Raw genomic sequence first — 19,913 nt, forward strand, 5'->3', positions numbered from 1 at the left:
TCCTGAAGAAACACTCAGCGGACCCCACGACCTCAAAAACTACAGACCCATCTCCCTTCTCCCGTTCCCAGTGAAAGTCATCAAGAAAGCCATCAACGGGGGAGGAGCTTCGCGGGCAACCAAGATGGCCGCGCGAGCTCGGAGCTCCGAAGACCCTCCGATCCTCCAAATTATTCCTGTCGTCTATCCTGCCCCACCGAAGTGGGAACATGTTGTTGAACTGCTGCTGATACGGGACTCGTTTTCCGATTGAAGATCAGAGGTCCCTAGGTGGAGTTACACCGTGTTGAAGATTGGGGACGACGACGCCATCAGTGCCCGGGCTTGTATGGGCGACTGCGGCGCTGCTGCACGGTGGCGGGCTGAGGAGTGAGAGACTGCCCCACCTCAAAGTGTCACCCGGGTTACTCTGGAGCCTGGTGTAGCTGACCGAGCGGTGAGCGAGACTGATACCGCCTGCGGACTTGGGGCTCCGACAAGGACCAGGGGGTCTTCCCGACCGAAGTGGCTTCTTGCCCAACATGGCTGGCAGAGGGGATTCCGACAGAGGGAAGCCCCGGGTCAGCAGAAAATCATCTTTTTCTCAGTCCACCAACTCCGATCGCTATGCCCACCCAAAGGGTTCACCCGGAGTCACCGCCAGGCCTAAGGACATGCAACAGGATGTGTCGCCGGACGACTCGGCTCCAACCCTCCGGGATGTCATGGGCGCTATTGCGGGCATCAAGGCAGAGATGCACAAGCAACATGAGGTGCTGACGCACAAGGTCGACACACTGGCTATCGAGATCAACTTGATCAGAGCCGATCTCGGCAAGACTAATGACCGGGTCAAGTCACTCGACATAAAATCGTCGAGCCTGACCTCGGACGTAACGGACCTGCAATCGGAGATCCGCGACCTAAAGCTGCGAACTCGCTGTTTGTCCGCAGGCTTGATGATTTTGAAGGACGGGCCAGGCGCCAGAACGTCCGCATTGTAGGTGTCCCGGAGGGGGCCGAGGAGGATGCCACCGATCTCTTTGTCGAGGACTTGGTCCAGAATCATCTGACCCCCGGTGGCCTCAGCAAATTTTTCTCGGTGGAGCGAGTTCATAGACTGCCCGGAGGCCGCCCGAAGGCGGGGGCCCCTCCGCGTCCTATCATCGCCCGGGTATTCAACTTTAGGGACAGGGACGCTATCCTACAGGCATCGAGGAGAGGTGGGCCGCTGAAGTTCCAAAATGCAGACGTTAACTGTCTCCCCGACTTCACCCAAGCGGTGCAGAAGCGTAGGCAAAGTTTCACGGGCGTGAAACGTAGACTGTGTGAGCTAGGGATGAAGTACTCCATGCTGTTCCCTGCGAAATTACGCATTGAACACAATGGCCGTGCATTGTTCTTCGACATGCCTGAAGTGGCTGGGGACTGGCTGGACACTTTGCCTCAGCACCGAGATGTACCCGAGGAACAGTCGGAGGGGGCAGCTGGCAGCCCCGATCTTCAGGAGTAAAAGGTCCCTTTGGGCCATTTTCGGACGATGAGTCTGCCCAGGCAGTCAGTCACAAAATACTATGTTTTTGCTGCTATCCTTTATCTATGAACGGGGGAGGCGGGGGGGATAGGTTAGCCTCCTATCTCCTCTAGGGGCTTTTCATAGAGTAGTTTTTGGGGCGACAGGCTCACTGCTAGTTGGGGGGGCTTTATAGTCTAATGCAGGGGTGCAGGGTGGGGGGTGGATGGGTTGTTTGTTCTTTGTGTGTTCTCTTTTTCTCTCCTTTTCCTATTTCTTGGCAAGGTAATTATTCTGCTGTTGATTCTGATGTAGCGACGCCACCCTGCAGGGCTGGCATGGGCCTCTACATTGACGATTGGGGGTAAGAAGTTAAATGTTCTGAGTTGGAATGTTAATGGGCTGGGCGATCGCATTAAGCAAGGGGTGGTGCTGCAAATGTTTAAGAGATGCATGCCTGATGTCATCCTGTTACAAGAAACTCATCTGATTGGGAATACGTGCCACGCACTCAATAGAAAGGGTTTCAAAATGGTGGCACACTCGGGGTTCTCTTCGGGGTCCCGTGGGGCGGGGATTATGGTGCGCATGTCTCTCCCGTTTGAGGTGGAATCGAGCGTGATTGATGAGAGGGGTCGCTACATTGCCGTTACGGGTAGGTGGAAGGGGCGTACCCTGGTCTTGGTCTCTGTTTACGTCCCCCCTGGTTTGCAAACGACTACGTTTCAATATCTTGGGGGCGCCATTTTGAGTTTGCCTGAAGGTTTGCTTATAGTTGGTGGGGACTTCAATGCAGTTAGATCTGGGACTTTAGACCGTCATCCATCCAGAGATCTTCGGAACGCGCAGTCCTGGCTTCATGACTTCTTGGATACCATGGGGCTTATTGATTGCTGGAGACTGCTTCACCCCGTTCAGCGACAGTACTCCTTTCACTCTGGAGCGCATGGTAGCCTCTCCAGGATTGACTATATTCTGGCATTGGCTGCCCACGCGTCGGCCGTCTCTGAGGCCCGTTTGATGGCCAGAGGCATTTCGGACCATTCCCCGGTCTGGGTGTCCTTTGACTTTGACATCGTAGTGGCCACGAGGGTGGCGCCAGTCAATCCGTGGTACTTCCGTAACCCTAAGACTCGTGACCTCCTGGCTAAAGCCATTGAGCTCTACTTTTCTGAAAACACGGGCTCGGTAGCGTCGGCCATGTCCCTATGGGAGGCCTTTAAAACTGTCTTGAGAGGAGAAGCCTTCTCCTTAATAGCCGAGGTGCGCAGACGTAGAGACAAGGACGTGGTGCGGTTGGAATCAGAGATTGAGGACCTTGATTCCCAATTGGAGACTGATCCGACGCCTGCCCTGCTCCACGCTCTCTCACTTAAGCAGTCAGAGTACCGGGCCACTGCCACTGACGCTGCCAAGGCAATGGGCAGAGAGCAGCAAGGGAGGATCTACGATGTCGGGGACTAGGCAGGCAAGCTTATTGCGTGGCTTGACAAGAAGGAGATGGCCTCTCGGGTGGTTCCCGAGGTGTTGGGGGAGGACGGATTGGCCGTCACCGACCCCAGCGCTATAGTCACGGTCTTCGCCGATTATTTTGAGTCCGTATATACCTCGGCTTCTGTCATGTCTGAGGCGGACTCTGCCGCCCTCCTTGAAGAGGTGGACGTTCCATGTCTGTCGGACACCGAACGCGACAACATGGATAGAGGTATAACGGCGGACGAGGTCGCGCTTGCGATATGCTCTTTAAGGTCTGGCAAGGCACCCGGCCCTAATGGCCTCCCGGTGGAGCTTTATAAAATAAAGGCTGACACCATTGCTTCGCCCCTACGGAACATGTTCCTTGAGGCGCGTGAGATAGGTGAGCTCCCCCCGGACCAAAGATTGGCCACCATAGGGGTCATTCACAAGGAAGGAAAGCCCAGAGACCTCTGCCGGTCGTATCGCCCTATCTCTTTGTTGAACGCCGAGCCTAAGATCCTGGCTAAACTATTGGCCAATCGGTTGGTGGGTGCGATTAGTGATTTGGTCCATCCGGACCAATCGGGCTTTATTCCTCATCGCAATACCGCCCTCAATCTTAGGAGGCTCCATGCGGTCATGGCAAGGGTCAGTACGCTCCGGGAGCCAACCATCTTGGCGTCCCTGGACGCGACAATGGCTTTTGATTCCCTTGAATGGAATTACCTGTGGGCGGTGCTGGCGAAGTTCGGGTTTGGCCCTGAATTTATTAGATGGGTCAAGCTCCTGTACGCTAACCCACTTGCCAATGTTACGGTCAATGGCCGAGTGTCTGCAGAAGTGTTTGCCCTTCGAAGAGGCACCAGGCAGGGTTGCCCCCTGTCACCTCTGCTATTTGCATTTGCGCTTGAACCTCTTGATTAAGGGCCCACCCTGATATCAATGGGATACGGTGGTAGTCTGGCTTCGAAGACCGTGTGTCTTTATACGCGGACGACATTTTGCTCTACCTCACCTCTCCTTGTAGATCACTGATTGTGGTTTGTGACGTGCTGCATACCTTTGGCAGATACTCGGGCCTGGTTATTAACTGGTCAAAATCTCACTTATATGTATTGAGTGGTGAGACTCCGCGTCTTCCCAGGGGCCGCGCCATACAGATCGCGAGGCAGGGGTTTAAATACCTGGGCGTTTATATTTCAACCAATGCCCAGACACGATATGCGAACAACTTGCTTCCCCCTCTTGCACGCCTTCAGCGCGACGTGGAGGTGCGGCGCAAGCTACCGCTTTCCCTGCTTGGATGTGCAGCATTGTTCAAAATGATGTCTCTGCCCAGATTCTTGTATGCGCTCCAGAATACTCAGGACCCAGTCCCCTCTGGGTACTTGAGAGAGGTCGAAGGTTTGTAGCGGACCCTTCTCTGGGACGGTAGACCACGGATTGCTATAACCAAACTGACGCTTCCGTGGTATGATGGCGGCATCGCTCTGCCAGATATCCAACGGTACTATTGGGCCTCCCAATTGGCCGCCATTAACCATGGTTTCTACGGACCGGCCGATAATCCGGGGTACGCCATGGACCGATGGCTCCTTGATGGCGGGAAATACTACAGGGCGTTGTAATCGAGATCTCTGGATGGAGGAATGACGGGCCCCACTAGGACAGCTGTGCACATATGGAGGGCTATCTCAAAGGCACAGGGATGGAAGGGGAGGCTTACGCTGGCCACCCCGCTTTACGACTCAGACCTATTGGGTAAACTGTGGCACACAAAGGGGTTTGATCGGTGGGACCTTATTGGCATCTCTAGAGTAGACGAAATGATGGCTAAAGGAGAGATAAAGTCTTTCGCCGCTTTACAAGCGGAGTTCCAGCTGGGAGCGACGGAATTCTTTAGATATGCCCAACTGCGACACGCCCTTATGGCGGTGTTGCCGGAGGGTGAGAAGGTCCCTGAGTCGTCCCCGCTAGAAGACAGGGTGTTGGATGGTCATATGCCGGACAGCGCCATTTCATTGGTCTACAAGAAACTGATCAACGTCCGAACGGACCTTCTGTTGAGTGTGAGGGACCATTGGGTGCGTGATGGAGTCGAACTGGATGATGAGGATTGGCAGTATGCGGTGTCTTCTCCCAAGGAAGTGGCAATCCCAGCAAGATTACGCTTGGTCCAATTAAAAATTCTTCATAGAGTGTATGTGACCGGCCCCGGGTTGATTCATATGGGACACTCGGTGGATGGTCTTTGTAGGCGCGGATGTGGTGATTTGGCCACATTCATGCACATTATTTGGTAGTGCCACGCCATCGCCTCTTACTGGAGGCGTGTCCATGCGGTGATACGTGAGGTGACTGGTAATTATTTGCCGGCGGAGGCCCGGCGTTGCTTGCTGAATGTGTGGGGCCCCACGGATTACAACAACGCGCAAACCCAATGGGTCACCTTGGGAAACATGGTGGCGAAACGTGACATCGCTCAGAAGTGGGGCGCCCCGTTGCCTCCCTCTGTGGAACTGTGGAAGACCAACATGGATTGGTGTATGGTTCGCGAGAAAACGGTGTACGTGGCCCGGGGCATGCCCAAGAAGTGGAGTATAATCTGGGGGGCGATATCTGTCTACCCCCCAACACTGCCCCATTGGATATACGTCTTTCCCCCTAGCCTTTATTTCCAACCTAATCATCATTTCATTGCCATCCTGGTTTCCTCCCCCCCCACTATCGTCCATTTTGTACTGCTCAGGTGCACCCTGTGGGCATACAGCCCTGCCCTCTCCTGCTTTGGGTATTGTCGCTTTTATGTACTTTTCCTTGCCTTTTCACACTGGTTTTGGTGTTTCTTTAGATTCATTATCTCATAAGTTTGTCGTTATTATACCATAAAACTAAACCTGATACGACTTTATAACATGCACTGTGTGCACTGATCATCCTTCTTCTAATAATGCTGCCTAGCCTCCGGGATGTAAGGCTAAATAGCGGTGTGCCTTGATTTTTCAATAAAGGTTTTCCAAAAAAAAAAAAAAAGAAAGCCATCAACAGCAAACTTGCCACATTCATTGAAGAGCACAATATCCTCGACTCCTCCCAATCCGGCTTGAGACAAAAACCACAGTATGGAAAATGCCCTCCTTGCCACAACAGACGACATCCGTACCTTACTGGAAAAAGGAGAAACAGCAGCCCTCATCCTCCTTGACCTCTCAGCGGTGTTCAACAAAGTCACTCACTGCACCCTAATGCGCAGAATCCACGGTGCAGGGATTCAAGACAAGGCACAAGGACCTCAAGAACGTACGCCTATTCTCCCTGCTCCTGTTTCCAGTGAAGGTCACCGAGAAAATTGTCAACAAACAACTGACCCGCTACCTCGAGGAGAACAACATCCTGGACCCATCCCAGTCTGGGTTTCGCAGCAACTGCAGCACCGAAACAGCCCTCATCGCCGCCACCAATGACATCCGGACCTTGCTCCTTGCTGGACAACGAAGAAACAGCAGCCCTCATCCTCCTAGACCTGTCAGCCGCCTTCGACACGGTCTGCCACTGCACTCTACGAACACACCTTCACGACACCGGAATCCAATAGAAGGCCCTGGACTGGACCACATCCTTCCTCTCCGGCAGAACTCAGAATGTCTGCCTCCCACCATTCTGATCCAAGGCCACCGAGATCATCTGCAGTGTACCCCAAGGCTCATCCCTCATCCCGACGCTGTTCAACATTTACATGGCCTCCCTCTCCCACATTGCACAACGGCACAACCTCAACATTATCTCCTACACTGACGACCCCCAGCTGATCCTCTCCCTCACCAATGACTCGCACACTGCCAAAACCAACCTCCACAAAGAAATTAAGCCTGTCACTGAATGGATGAAGAACAGCCATCTGAAACTGAACTCATACAAGACAGAAGTTGGCATCCTTGGCTCCACCACATCAGCCCGGGACGACTCCTGGTGGCCGACAACACTAGGAACAGCCCCGACACTCACCGACCACACACGCAACCTAGGGGTCATCCTCGACTCCACCCTCTTCATGACTAAGCAGGTCAACGCCGTCTCCTCATCCTGCTTCAACACCCTCTGAATGCTCTGCAGGATCTTCAAGTGGATACCCACCGAAACAAAAAGAATGATCACACAGGCCCTCGTCACTAGCAGACTGGACTACGGAAACACCCACTACACAGGAACCTCCTGAGATGGCTACAACTTATCCAGAACGCCTCTGCACATCTGATCCTCGACATCCCCCGTCGAAGCCACATCACACCCCACCTGAGAGACCTGCACTTGCTCCCCGTCAACAAGAGAATAACCATCACGCTCCTCATCCACACGCACAGGGCGCTCCATATCACTGGACCAGCCTACCTTAACAGACTCTGCTTCTACACCCCCTCCCACCAGCTCCGCTATGCCGACCTCGCCCTCGCCACGATACCCCGCATCCGAAGAGCGGCCTCCGGTGGCAGATCCTTCTCCCACCTCGCCACTAAGACATGGAACACCCTGCCCACCAACCTACGGCAGACCCAAGACCTACTGGCCTTCAAAAGATTCCTCAAGACCTGGCTCTTCGATCAGTAGCAGCACCACCCATAGCACCTTGAGACCTCGCGGATATGTAGTGCACTCTATAAGTGATCTGATTGATTTATTGATTGATTGATTGAAGACCCTCGACTGAATCCACTCCTTCCGCTCCGGCAGAAGGCAGCGGGTCAGATACCCCCTTTCCTCTCGGACCCTACACCTACCACCTGTGGAGTACCCCAGGGGTCCTCCCTCAGCCCTACGCTTTTCAGTGTCTATATGGCTCTGCTCGCCCCCATTGTCAGAACCTACGGACACAACATTGTGTCATACGCAGAAGACATCCAACTCATCCTCTCCCTATCCAATGAACGCAACACCACCAGACACAACTTTCAAGAAGGCATGGAAGCCATCACCAAATGGATGAAAAACCGCTGCCTACAACTAAACACCAACAAAATGGAAGTACTCATCATGGGCCCAATCCCAGATGTCTTGAATGACACCTGATGGCTCCCCACCCTCAGAAGCCCGCCCACTCCCACGGACCATGCATGCAACCTGGGAATCATCCTGGACTCAGAGCTCAAAATGGACCGCCAGATCAACTCTGTCTCGTCCTCCTGCTTCCACAACACCGCCTCCTATGTAAGACCTTAAAATGGATCCCCCTCAATACAGATAGACCATCACTCACGCCCTGGTCACCAGCAGGCTCAACTATGGCAATGCACTCTACATAAACAAAAACCTCACACGCAGGCTACAGAACATCTAAAATGCAGCCGCAATATTGTCCTCAACCGACCAAGACACTGTCACATCTCCTTGCATCTGCGCATAATATACTGGCTCACCATCAAAGCTAGAGTCACTTTCAAGATGCTAACACACGCTCACAAGGCCCACAACGACACCGGACCAGTTTACCTGAACAGCTGACTCAAATTCCACGCAGCCCAAAGGACCCTACGATCAGCCCAGCTCTCCTTCGCCGTGGTCCCCGCACCAAAAAGACCAGATCAGGAGGCTGCTCCTTCTCCTTCCGCACAGTCCGAGCCTGGAACGACTTTACACTCCACCTCAAAGAGATAACATTGCTCTCCATCTTAGCAAAAAACCTCAAATCCTGGCTCTTCGACAGACCCCATCCTTGATGGACTGGAAACTGTGAACCCACCCCCACAGCCTTGAGACCCTTACAGGTGAGTAGTTGCACTTAACAAACACCTGATTGATTGATTGATTGATTGATTGATTGAGTGGATCATGTCCCTCATACCCATGGCACCTGGCAGCACACGCACATAGCAAGGACAGCACATCCACATTGACGTCAAAGTGGTAATATGTGCAACCCCGACACTTCAGAACAGAGGACACAACTGGCTCCGCACACACATAGAAACAGTCCTATTACGTCTGACAGAGATGGAAACTGTGAAATGGAAATGTATGCGTACAACCTCCCATCCGTCATGTTGTTCAAATGTACAATGTCCAAAATCTAAATCTTGCACCTCCAAAACAGTCACAATGTACATTGTCATAGGCTGCATGCAAATAAGAACAATGTGCAAACATAAATTGTATTGTATTGTATTGTAATTAAGCATGGGCGAATTTTGCGAATCTGGCGTTCGCAAATTTGAGTATTTGCGAACTCGCAATCCGCAAAATCCGTGAATTCTCGCGAATTTGCGGATTTTTTTTGTGTTTGCAAGGGTTTCTGCCAGTCCGCGAGGGTTTTGTGCCAGTTCGCAATTACGACTATGTTGTTTCTAAGTCTGGTTCATCATCACAGGTTCCCAGCACCCTCTGTTTCACAACTGCCACCCTCTGTTTCACCCATGCCACCCTCTGGTTCATCATCACTGAGATTATGGGGGGAAAAAGCAAGCACACCTGCCCTGCTTCAACTGACATGAATTAATTTGGGGTTGATTTATTAATGTGTCACTGTTTTAAAATTCCAGTCTGGCACCTGCTTCCTTATCTGTAATTTGCTTTCTGTTGCAGTGCAATTTTTTTTTTCCAGGACCTTTGTGGCCTACTTGTAGCCATTCTATGAGCCTGCTGTGAGGGTCACAGCAGGGTCATAGAATTGTTGCAAATAGCAACTGAACTCTGGAGGGGCCCCAGTCAGGAAGCACTACAGGGAATGGTTACTAATAATGAGTTTGAACTTTTGCACCTGCTGAGTGCTTTCAGTTTTGCAAAACTCGTTTTTCTGCAATTTCGCGGGATTCGCGGGGCGCGAACGTGCACGAGATCGAATTCAGAAGCCGCGAATTTGTGCGAATATGTGATTTGTTTTTTTTGTGGCGTGTTAGTTCGTAAGGTTTTGTGCATTTTAGCGAGCCGCTTGTAGCACAACAGCGCGAAGTTACCCTCACGGTCGTTCACGGGCGCGGCCATCTTGTTTGCATGACGTATTTCCGTTTCCGGGCGCGATGTGTAATCTCGCAAAGTGTGCGGCTCGCTAGTACAATTTTGCGTGTGTTCGCGAGGAAATTCTCGCGCGAACTTACCCATGCGGTCGTGAACGGGCGCGGCCATCTTGTTTCTTATTCATTGCTATGGTTCTGGGCATGCTTTCTGTATCATCTCTGAATCTCTGCCATCCTTTGCTTGTTTGAAGTTTGTTTTGATCTATTTTTCTTATTATCTATCCCTCTATTTTTCTAGCTCTATATGTTTGTGTTTTCTGCTACTTTTGGTTAATTTTAAACTACTTTTTTAAACTCTTTTCTTTTATTCTTCCCTATTCTATTTTCTTTATTATTTAGCTTCCTTTCTGCCCAGACCATGGTAAAGGGAGCCGGGAAGCATCCCGAGAAGGGGAAGGGTCCCACACCCCATGCCCGGCCCCCGTGCGGGCGTTTGAGGGGGTAGCAGGTCGCACCCCGGGAGATCTTCAGCCCGGAGGAGGTGGCCGCACTAGTTTATTATGTTCAGCGCCGCCTCCCCAGGACCATCATGGCAGGAGGCAAGATCACTTGCGGGTACGGAATCCAGGAGCGCCGGAAGCGGTGGGAGATGGTGTGCCAGGCCTTGTACCAACACTCTCGGGTCCGGCGCACCTACAACCAGGCCACCCACCGTTGGACGGATCTCCTGGACCGGGAACGCGATCTGCTCGACCTGCTCGGCCTTGAGATCCCCGGGCTTGGTGAGTAGTAGTAGCTATTTCTTTACTACTCTGTTTTCTCCTGCTCTGTGTGTTATTATATTGCAAATTTTTGTTTTTTTTCCAAGAGCATTAATGCTGCTGATTACATTGTAGGCAAATTATATTTCAAAATGTTCTGTGCATTTCAGGTGCACTGCTCTCCTTCTCAGTAGCGTTGCTACTATGCTTATTTGTTTTCAATTTTGTGTTCATTTCATTGGCCTGTGAAATTATTTATGAGTGTAGTTTAAAGAACTGCGTAATGCTAGACACTAAGGGTCAGATTTTTAATTACCGGCGCATCCCTGCAAAGTAGCAGGGATGAGCCAGTAATTGTGCGCCACGCCACCACCACCCATGGTGCGCCGTATTTACAATGCAGCGCACCATGGGCCCAAAACATCACCAAAGCGTTACGCATCTGTGCCGTAAAGGCGGCGCATTGCTGGAGTTGCGTCGCAACGATGGCGCAGCTCCAGCAATGCTCTGGGGTGCCCTATCTCCCAAATGCTTCATCAAGCTGTACGTCTGCTTCAAGCAGGCGCAGGGTTTGAGCCACGCATCATTGTCCTCAAAGTGACTCATTGAAATCTTGTAGATTTCCCTCAGCCACTTTTAGGATGCGTTCCTGCGCAGGAACGCCCTCCCTTGCGCCGGAAAGCCCCCTGATGGCGCAGGGCTTTACAACGTGATGCATCTCCCATATGCGTCACGTTGTTAATATACGCCGCACCATGGCGCCTCTTTTGTTCTGCCACTGCGTCACAAAAGTCACGCAACAATGGAGCAAAAGAGCCGCAAGCGGCTTCTAAATCAGCCCCTACAGACTCAAGTCCAGTCCTTCCTTTGTACACATGGCGATAAGAAGAAATAGTGGTGGTGGATTGATAGTTTGAGTATTTTAATGACTGGTTAATGTAGTAGGAAACTTTTTAGTGTTGTCTCTGATCTGCAATCACGATGGACTTTGTCTGTCACTTCGCGTGCTGCGGACTGCTGCCTGCCAGCCCTAGGCGAACCTTTTTAGTATTTTGTTTAGTGAGTTACATAAGAACTTTCCAAGTCGACGGTCCGCAAATCAAGCAATACTAATAACGTAGTAGACCACATGAGATCGGTCAATATATCCCGTGGAATAGTTGTCTATTTGCTATTTTGCCAAAATATTTTGTTATTGTTCTTTTGAAATGTTTGATTTGGTTGACAAATATCATCCATGTTTTCTAGTCTTTCTTTCTTTCATGTTGTACATCAGCTCCCTCCAGGGGCAAGAGGACACAGGAGGAGGAGGCTGCTGTTCAACAGGATGCAGGCCAGGATCGGGCAGGCGAGGGCTCCTTTGATGGCCCCGGTAAGTTTAAATTTTAATATAGAGTACCTATTTTTTCCTAGCGTTCCTCATTTGATTTTTTCTAAATCGTCTTTGATCTTCTTGTAGACTGTATCTAAATTCTTATCCTGCCTCGACTATGACTCCCTGTGGTATTCCTAGAATATTCTTATTAGTCTGTCTGTGTAGCTAACTAAGATTGCACATTTGGCAATTCCATTGGACTCCCATTCTAGTCAGCAATAGCTCTATGCACTGAGTGCAGTCCTCTGAGATTGTCCATAATGTCTTTTCAAGTCTTCTAAATGTTTATGCTTTGACAATTGCCAACTATAAAAAGGTGAATGACCATCAAGAAAGAATAGGATACTACTTTACTTTTGGTTTGGATAAGAGGACAATCCATTCTACTACTGTTGCAAGGACAAATCTGCACAAACAGAACTATGGACACTAAATAATGCATTGCTTAGCTTATCAATTATAATAGGCACTGTTAGACTTTCCACATACCTCAGTGATAACAGACTTTGTAGTTGAACCCCCAATCTCCTTACTGAATAGATAGTGTGGCAGAGTCATTTAGCTCACAAAGTCACCGACGATTGATCCCCAATGATGATTATCCAACGCAGGACAAGAGTACGGAGTCAGAGTCAAGAAGTGTCAGAGGCACGGACTCATGCTTGAAAAAATTGCAAAACCTTTAGCTCAGCCACTCTAGTCTAGAGGACCAAATACCACAGAGTCTATTTAAGTTTAAAAGCTTTATTAAAAGTAAACACATTTAATAAAATCAAGTTTGTCATAAAACGAAATGTTTAATTGAAAATGGAAAAGTGCTTAGTGCTGACGATTAATTGAACACATTTCTTGTGGTCGAGCCGAGCTCTCACCTGGTTTAAACTTGATCTTGCTCGTGTTCTTAGAAGTCAAGCTTCTGTCTGTTAGGAGAAAAAGTGGTGTGTGTTCAAAATAAAAAGCAAGCATTCATCAGTTGTGCCAAAAAGTGCAGCAAGACAACAGCCTTCCCTGGAAAAAAGGGACATTTTTGCTTTAGAGTAGACAGTCACAAATGATTACATTGTTTTCTGTTTTTTTCACATTTCTTTATTCCTAGACCAAATATTATATAGTAGTAAGTCGTGTATTCTAACATTCTTAAATGTACTTTGTAGGTGGAACATGTGGTGGCGGGGCCAGCGCGGAGGTGGTGGTGCTGGATGAGGGGAACACTTCTGGGGAGGATGCGGTGCAAGTGCCGGACAACACCAATGTGCATGTGAGGGTTCACACGGTGGTGGAGGGCAGAGGTAAGCTATATATTCCTTACTTATTGAGATTGAAGACTGCAGAGTGTGCTATCTGCACAGGTGTATTATAAATCAACCAGGTATAAGCCTCCTCTAAATGTACTTCGACTTAGCTGTGAAGTTTTTGGCGAGAAGAATCCCAATCAGATCTGAGATGAACTTGATGGATGGGATGAACGAAAATTGAAAGAAGGGTGTAAGTAAGTGTGGAAGGACGAGAAATTTAATGATGACTGGCAAAGAAGAATGATATGTGTTTGCTTGGTCCCCGAGGTGGCTGGGAAGGAAAGAATATGGTATGGTGCATGGCTGGGTGAATGATGAAGCAAGGATGGGTGGAAGGATAACAGCCTGGGTGGGTGAAACAGAAACTGTATGTGTGCATATACTTTGAATGGATGGATGCCTGGATCATGGTACTATCGGACTCTTAGATAGCATATGTGTATCTAGAGAGAGTAGACGGTCACTCGATGAACTAAGTGTTACTTTGAAGAGCATGTAACACCGCACCCTCACGTCTGTTCCAGTGTAGGAAAGGCAAGGAAAAGAAGTTGTATTTTGTCCAAATACTACCATGAATAGTAGCAGTAGTTTGTATTGCAACTGCAAGCACAGCATATATCCAGTTATTACCGTGGACACTCCCTACCTCTCTTAATAAGTTTAGTTTAGTAGTAGTAGGTCATTCATGTGTGGGTGTATCACTGTTCACTCAATAAAAAGCAAAGCACCTAAAGTCATCCCATATGTAATCAAATACATCCCATGTGAAGTGATAGATAATCAGATTATTTAGCTTCTTCATTTTCCTTTTCTAGTACTCATTTGCACTGTAGGGTGAAAGTTAAATTAATTAAGCAGTAGCCCTTTTAACAGAGTATTCTCAGTGCCACCCGTAATAGAAAAGTAAGAGCTTCACCACCTGCATGTACTGGACCGGGACAGTAACGCAAGTCTGTCTCACTCATCATGGTGTGTGAAGAAGAATAAGACTGGTGTACTGTCATAGTCGACTGTAATGGAAGTCCATAGTGCTTGTAGAATTTGTTCCTTAAACTCCCACTGATGTTAGAGCAAGGATGAAGAAGTGGGAGGTTAGATAGATACTGGCCTCAATAGTTATGTACTGTGCTTTCAAGTTGCTAGTTGTACTGTGACACAACTTTCTGCTCAATCATTTTGTGTTAATCTTAAGGTGCATTGGTTACAGACTATGTCTTTCTTTCTTCATATAGTTGCTCCTTCCAAATCAACAACACCAACAAGGAATAAGCGGGCTCGAATGGCCCGGCAACGGAGGCTGGATCCCACTGTCGCTGAATATCGGCGGCTGGTGGCCCTGGAGGAGGAGGACACGCAGTCTACTGGTACAACATCCACTGGGACAGCTGCATCCTCCTCCGGGCCCCCACGGGCTGCCAGCCAGCGCAGTGCTCCAGCAATACGGAGCCGGGCTACCAAAGCCAACTGCCACTGCCGAGCAGCAAAGACAGCAGCTGCCCCCCACAGGAGTTGCAAGGTACGCCAGCACCGCTTATGCCTCAGAGTGTCCTACCTGGAGCAGGAGGTCCTAACATATAATTCTTTGGTGGAGGGCCTCCGCTCCGACCATGCCACCCTCCGCAAGGAGTATGATGCCCTGGCCGCTAAAGTGAACAGCATCCTGCCGTAGTGTCCCTTGCCCCTTTTTTAGAGACATTTGGGGGGTGGGAATTGGGAGTTGGGCTGTTTTTGGGACTTTTGAAGGACAATCGTTGGGGTTAGGGAGGGTCTTGCGGGAGATTATTTTGTTAGGGCTACACAAATATACTTTTTGAAACTTTATTTGAGCATACCTGTTTTTTACTGCTTTTGAGTCTGGTGGGTGGGGGTTTAACAGTAAGTTTGTTTTCCTGAAACTTAAGTCTGTCATTTTCTTCCTTTAAGTGTAAATGGCTAAATGTTTTCAACACTAAGTGCCTCTTACAGATTAAGTGAATTCAATAGTCCTAGGGCTTTAGTAGTACTGCCGTCAATCTCTCCTAATACTCTATTATACTACCTCCCACCAAACGCTTATCTTACCTGTAATTTGTGTTTGAAAGTAGGGCTAGGCCCAGGGCTGGCTCCACGGGAAATGGCGATTAAGGTTGGCAACCCTGGGCGGATGAAATGTCCTCATTGCGGTGGTACTAGTGGTGTGACACAGTGGCAGTTGCATGTCTATGGAAAAAAAGAAAATGAAACCTAGTTTGTCCTTACTGGAGCATTACAACGGTACGATAGAGAATATAGCAGGTGACAGTACACTAGAACAGTGCCACAATGTAGCCTAACAAATGTTAAAGTATTGAAAGTATAACTAGTACTTGCGTTGAATTTCTTTGACATTGGCTACTACTACAAGAAATACTACTGAAGCTGAGTAAGTCTAGAATATATCCTCGGATTCTTTCACCAGCCTGTTGCTATGACTTTATCCTCCCCAGCAAGTGTGTGGAATTATTGATGTCATTTAGTCACACATCAATCAAAACCACACAGCCCGGGGGAAGAGGGTTAGGGTTTGGGAAATGGATGGGAATGGGGGGTTCTTTTTGGGTAGGTTTTGTTGAGAGAAGAAAAAAAGCACCTCATGGACAAACAATAATTGAAGATAAAGAAATCTTTGGGTACAAAGCTAACCATAAATCTTTTAAGTGACATAAAGGAAGTGCATGCACTACTGCATGCATTGTTACTGAAAAGGAAAGTAGTACTTTCGACAACCGTGAATGACAGAATGCGACAGTACAGGGCTGCAGCGTTTTCACTTGCCTATCTCTGCACTCAGAGAAACACTTCTTACATTAAATTAGGTTTAAAAAATAGCCGAATTAAAAACCTATAGTATGGCTGTAGGGATCAATTTAGAAGCAGAGAGAGATCCAAGAAATGCAGTCACACTCATAGAAGAAAACAATGGATACTGTATCTGTATGTTGTTGTAGTTGTCCTGTTGAATTTGGTAAGTTGCACGCATCAAACCATTCCTCTTATTAGCGGCACTCCTCCATTCCAGCCGACGCTTCGTCCATCAATGTTGGTAACCAGAAGACACCCTGTCCACTGCCTGCCTGGCGGATGCTGAATTGCGGCTCGCTAATGTGAAGCCTGACTTCATCCTTTTTTTCCATTGGACAGACTGAAACCCGGCCTGTAATTATAGATAGAAAAACAGGAAGTGATATTAGAACACCACTGTTAAATAAATATAAGGTATGTACGCTGTGCAGTGCAAAAAGTCACACTTTGAGTTTCCTAATAGACAGTACAATATTTTTGAAAGTGCGTACTCTGTCTGAGTCTTCTCTTGAAGGATAAATAAGTATGGGCAAATTAATTTAGCGGATCTTTCCCCTCAAGCTAGGTGTACTGTAAACTGTGTTTTAGAACAAAATTACACCTTCCCAGCAGTGCTCCCACCCAGACCCTTACTAAAGCCAGTCGCAAATATGTAGAAGACCCCAATCAGATCTCAAAAAACGAGGCCTAGTAGAAAACCGGTGACAAAACGTACTTTGAAAGTAAAAGTAGGCCCAAATACCCCCTTACCCACCGTGGATTGTATTCAAACCACTTGCAAGCAAGCAAAAGTATCCATACCCAGCATCGCTCCTAGACTCGCAAACCCCCCCACAAACAGCCCCCCACCCAAACACATGCAATACAAATACTGCTAACCCTAACGAGCCCTAAGTTAAGAATAGTGGCAAACGATTTCTTTAACTATGCCAAATCCCCCCTTTCCCACCATGGATTTTCTTCAAATCACTTGCAACCAAAATTGCACATTCCCACGAGTGCTCTAAGACCCCAGAACTCAGTTGCAAAAATCTAGAACACCCCAAAACACATGCAATCCTGCTGCTAAGGCTAACCCTAACGAACCCTTAGTTACAAAAAGTGCGAAAAGTCTTTTCCTTATCGATTTTGTCCAAACCACTTCTATCCGGTATTAGACCTTCCCAGCAATGCCCCAAGACCCGCCAACCCACCCGCAAAAAAGCACAACACCCCCAAACAGCCAAAAAGGAAAATCTCATACTTACAATATTTATCGGCCTTCGGTCCAAACGCGCTGTGCAGCTAGGTCATAACTCCCGTTTTCCACCACGGATTTCCTGAAAAGCAAATTCAATCAAAATTAGACTGTCCCAGCAGTGCTCCGAGACCCCAAAACTCACCCACAAACACCCGGAACCCCCCCAAAGAGCACCTCAAAGGCAAGCAAGTGAGCAAAAATGCAAAAAAAAAATTTGCCTCCGATTTGGTCCAAACCACTTTCATCCGGTATTAGAGCTTCCAGCAATGGCCCCAGAGCCGTCAACTCAGGCAAAAACTAGTAGAAGACCCCCAAACAGCCAAAAAGCAAAAGTACAAAAACTTAGTCATTTTCATGGCAATTTCCAAAATCACTCCGCGCGCGCTCTGCACCTAAGCCCTAACTCCCCTCTGCCACCATAGATTTCCTTCAAACTTCTTGCAATCAAAAGTATACATAGCCAGCAGTGCTCCAGACCCCGAAACCCACCCACAAACACCAGGAAGCTCCCCAAACAGGCCCCCGAAAACGCTACATTGAGTGAAATGTCAGAAACAGCAAAAACGTTTCCCTCATGGATTTTGTCCAAGCCACTTTTATCCGGTATTAGACCTTCCCAGCAATGCCCCAAGACCCGCCAACGCACCAGCAAAAAAGCACAACACCCCCAAACAGCCAACAAGGAATATCTCAAACTTACAATATTTATCGGCCTTCGGTCCAAATGCGCTGTGCAGCTAGGTCATAACTCCCGTTTTCCACCACGGATTTCCTGAAAAGCAAATGCAATCAAAATTAGACTGTCTCAGCAGTGCTCCCAGACCCCAAAACTCACCCACAAACACCCGGAACCCCCCCCAAAGAGCACCTCAAAGGCAAGCAAGTCAGCAAAAATGCAAAAAAAAATTCACCTCCGATTTGGTCCAAACCACTTTTATTCAGTATTAGAGCTTCCTAGCAATGGCCCCAAGACCCGCCAACTCACCCGCAAAGAAGTAGAACACCCCCACAAGTGCAGAGTCTTTCTTCATTGGGCGTAATCCAGCCCTCTGCTTTGAGGGAAATAGGAGTCTGGAGGAGGAGGATAGAGGAGCATGTTCTTGTGAACTTGTGAACCTGAGGAATGCAGACTGCGGCACCTTCAAATCAATAAGCAAACAAGTGAAGACAGTTCTGCTGATGGGCTTGTTTTTGTGAGTAGGTGATTAAAGTTTTAAATATATTAACTGTGCAAAACAAAGAAAGACAGACACACAGGAATAAAAGTGAAAAAGGACGAAAAAGAAAGTTATTGATTCATTGGCTCATTTTCAGGGCTCGGTGTCAGGGAATAAGAATAAGAATTCGTCCTCATACTCTGCGAATTCAGGCAGGAGTAGGTCAGTGTCACCTAACAGAGAACAAATTCCCTCATCTAAGTTGCTCTCCTCCTCGTCTTCATCCGGCATTTGTTCTCGTACGTTGTAAACTGGTGGTATGAGGTGCTGATTCATCTTGATCATTGTTAACCTCTCCACATTTTTGGGCAAGAGGCCGGCCCGTTTGGAAGTTACAATGCCATCAGCAGCACTGAAAACACATTCAGAAGACACGCTTGTGAGTGGGACAGACAAATAGTTTATAGCCAGGTTGGAGATCTGTGACCACAATTCTTTTTTCTCATGCCAATACGCCAATAGGTCAGCATTAACATAGACCTCTGTTGAGTCATTCAGATAGTCCTGCACCATCAACTCAAGGTCCTCCAAGGTTCCTCCACTTTGCTTACTTTTTGCTGTGACCTTTTGAGAACCAAACCCAAGCCGAGTTAGCCAATCCTCTTCTGCATCCAATGTTACTGTTGTGTCTGGTGCAGATGATCCGGTTGCCGGTGTCTTTAACGGCGGAGAGGTCACTTGTGCCACAGCCACAGGTGCAGAAGTGGATTCTTTTGACTGGGGATGGCCTGATGATGCTGATGTACTGCCTTTCCCTTCAATTTGCTGCCGTTCTCTTTCAAACCTCTTGGCTGACAAGGCTAGCCAACGTTTGTACTTTGTAACATCTTTATCATCAAAAGGAAAGAATGCTCGGCCTGCCAGCGCCTTTTTGTAGCGTGGATCCAGAATAGTAGCACAAATGTAATGCTGTTCTGAGTGGATCATTTTAAGACGTTCATCACCAAGTAGGCGCTCTAATAATTTCTCCGCCAAAACAAAAGCGTCTTGCTTTTTTTCATCTTTTTGAAACATAGAAGACACCACCTTCAGTTGGTGCTCCAGCATGCGCAACAATGGGATAGCTTTTCTCAAATTACAGTCCTCCTTGCTGACTGCGCGAGTGAAGACCTCAAAAGGACGAAGCATGTCTGTCAGGCTTTTAACTAGGTTTCATTGTGCCGCATCTAGCCTCAGGTCCTTCTGAGCTGTACCCAGTGTTAAGAAATAGTGATCGAGTACCGTATACTGCTCATACAGACGCTGAAGCATGTAGAAGGTTGAGTTCCAACGTGTTGGCACCTCCTGGATGAGTGCTTTCACTGGCATTCG

The sequence above is a fragment of the Lissotriton vulgaris genome, chromosome 4_1 (genome assembly GCF_964263255.1).
Source record: "Lissotriton vulgaris chromosome 4_1, aLisVul1.2, whole genome shotgun sequence".
Taxonomy (NCBI): Eukaryota; Metazoa; Chordata; class Amphibia; order Caudata; family Salamandridae; genus Lissotriton; species Lissotriton vulgaris.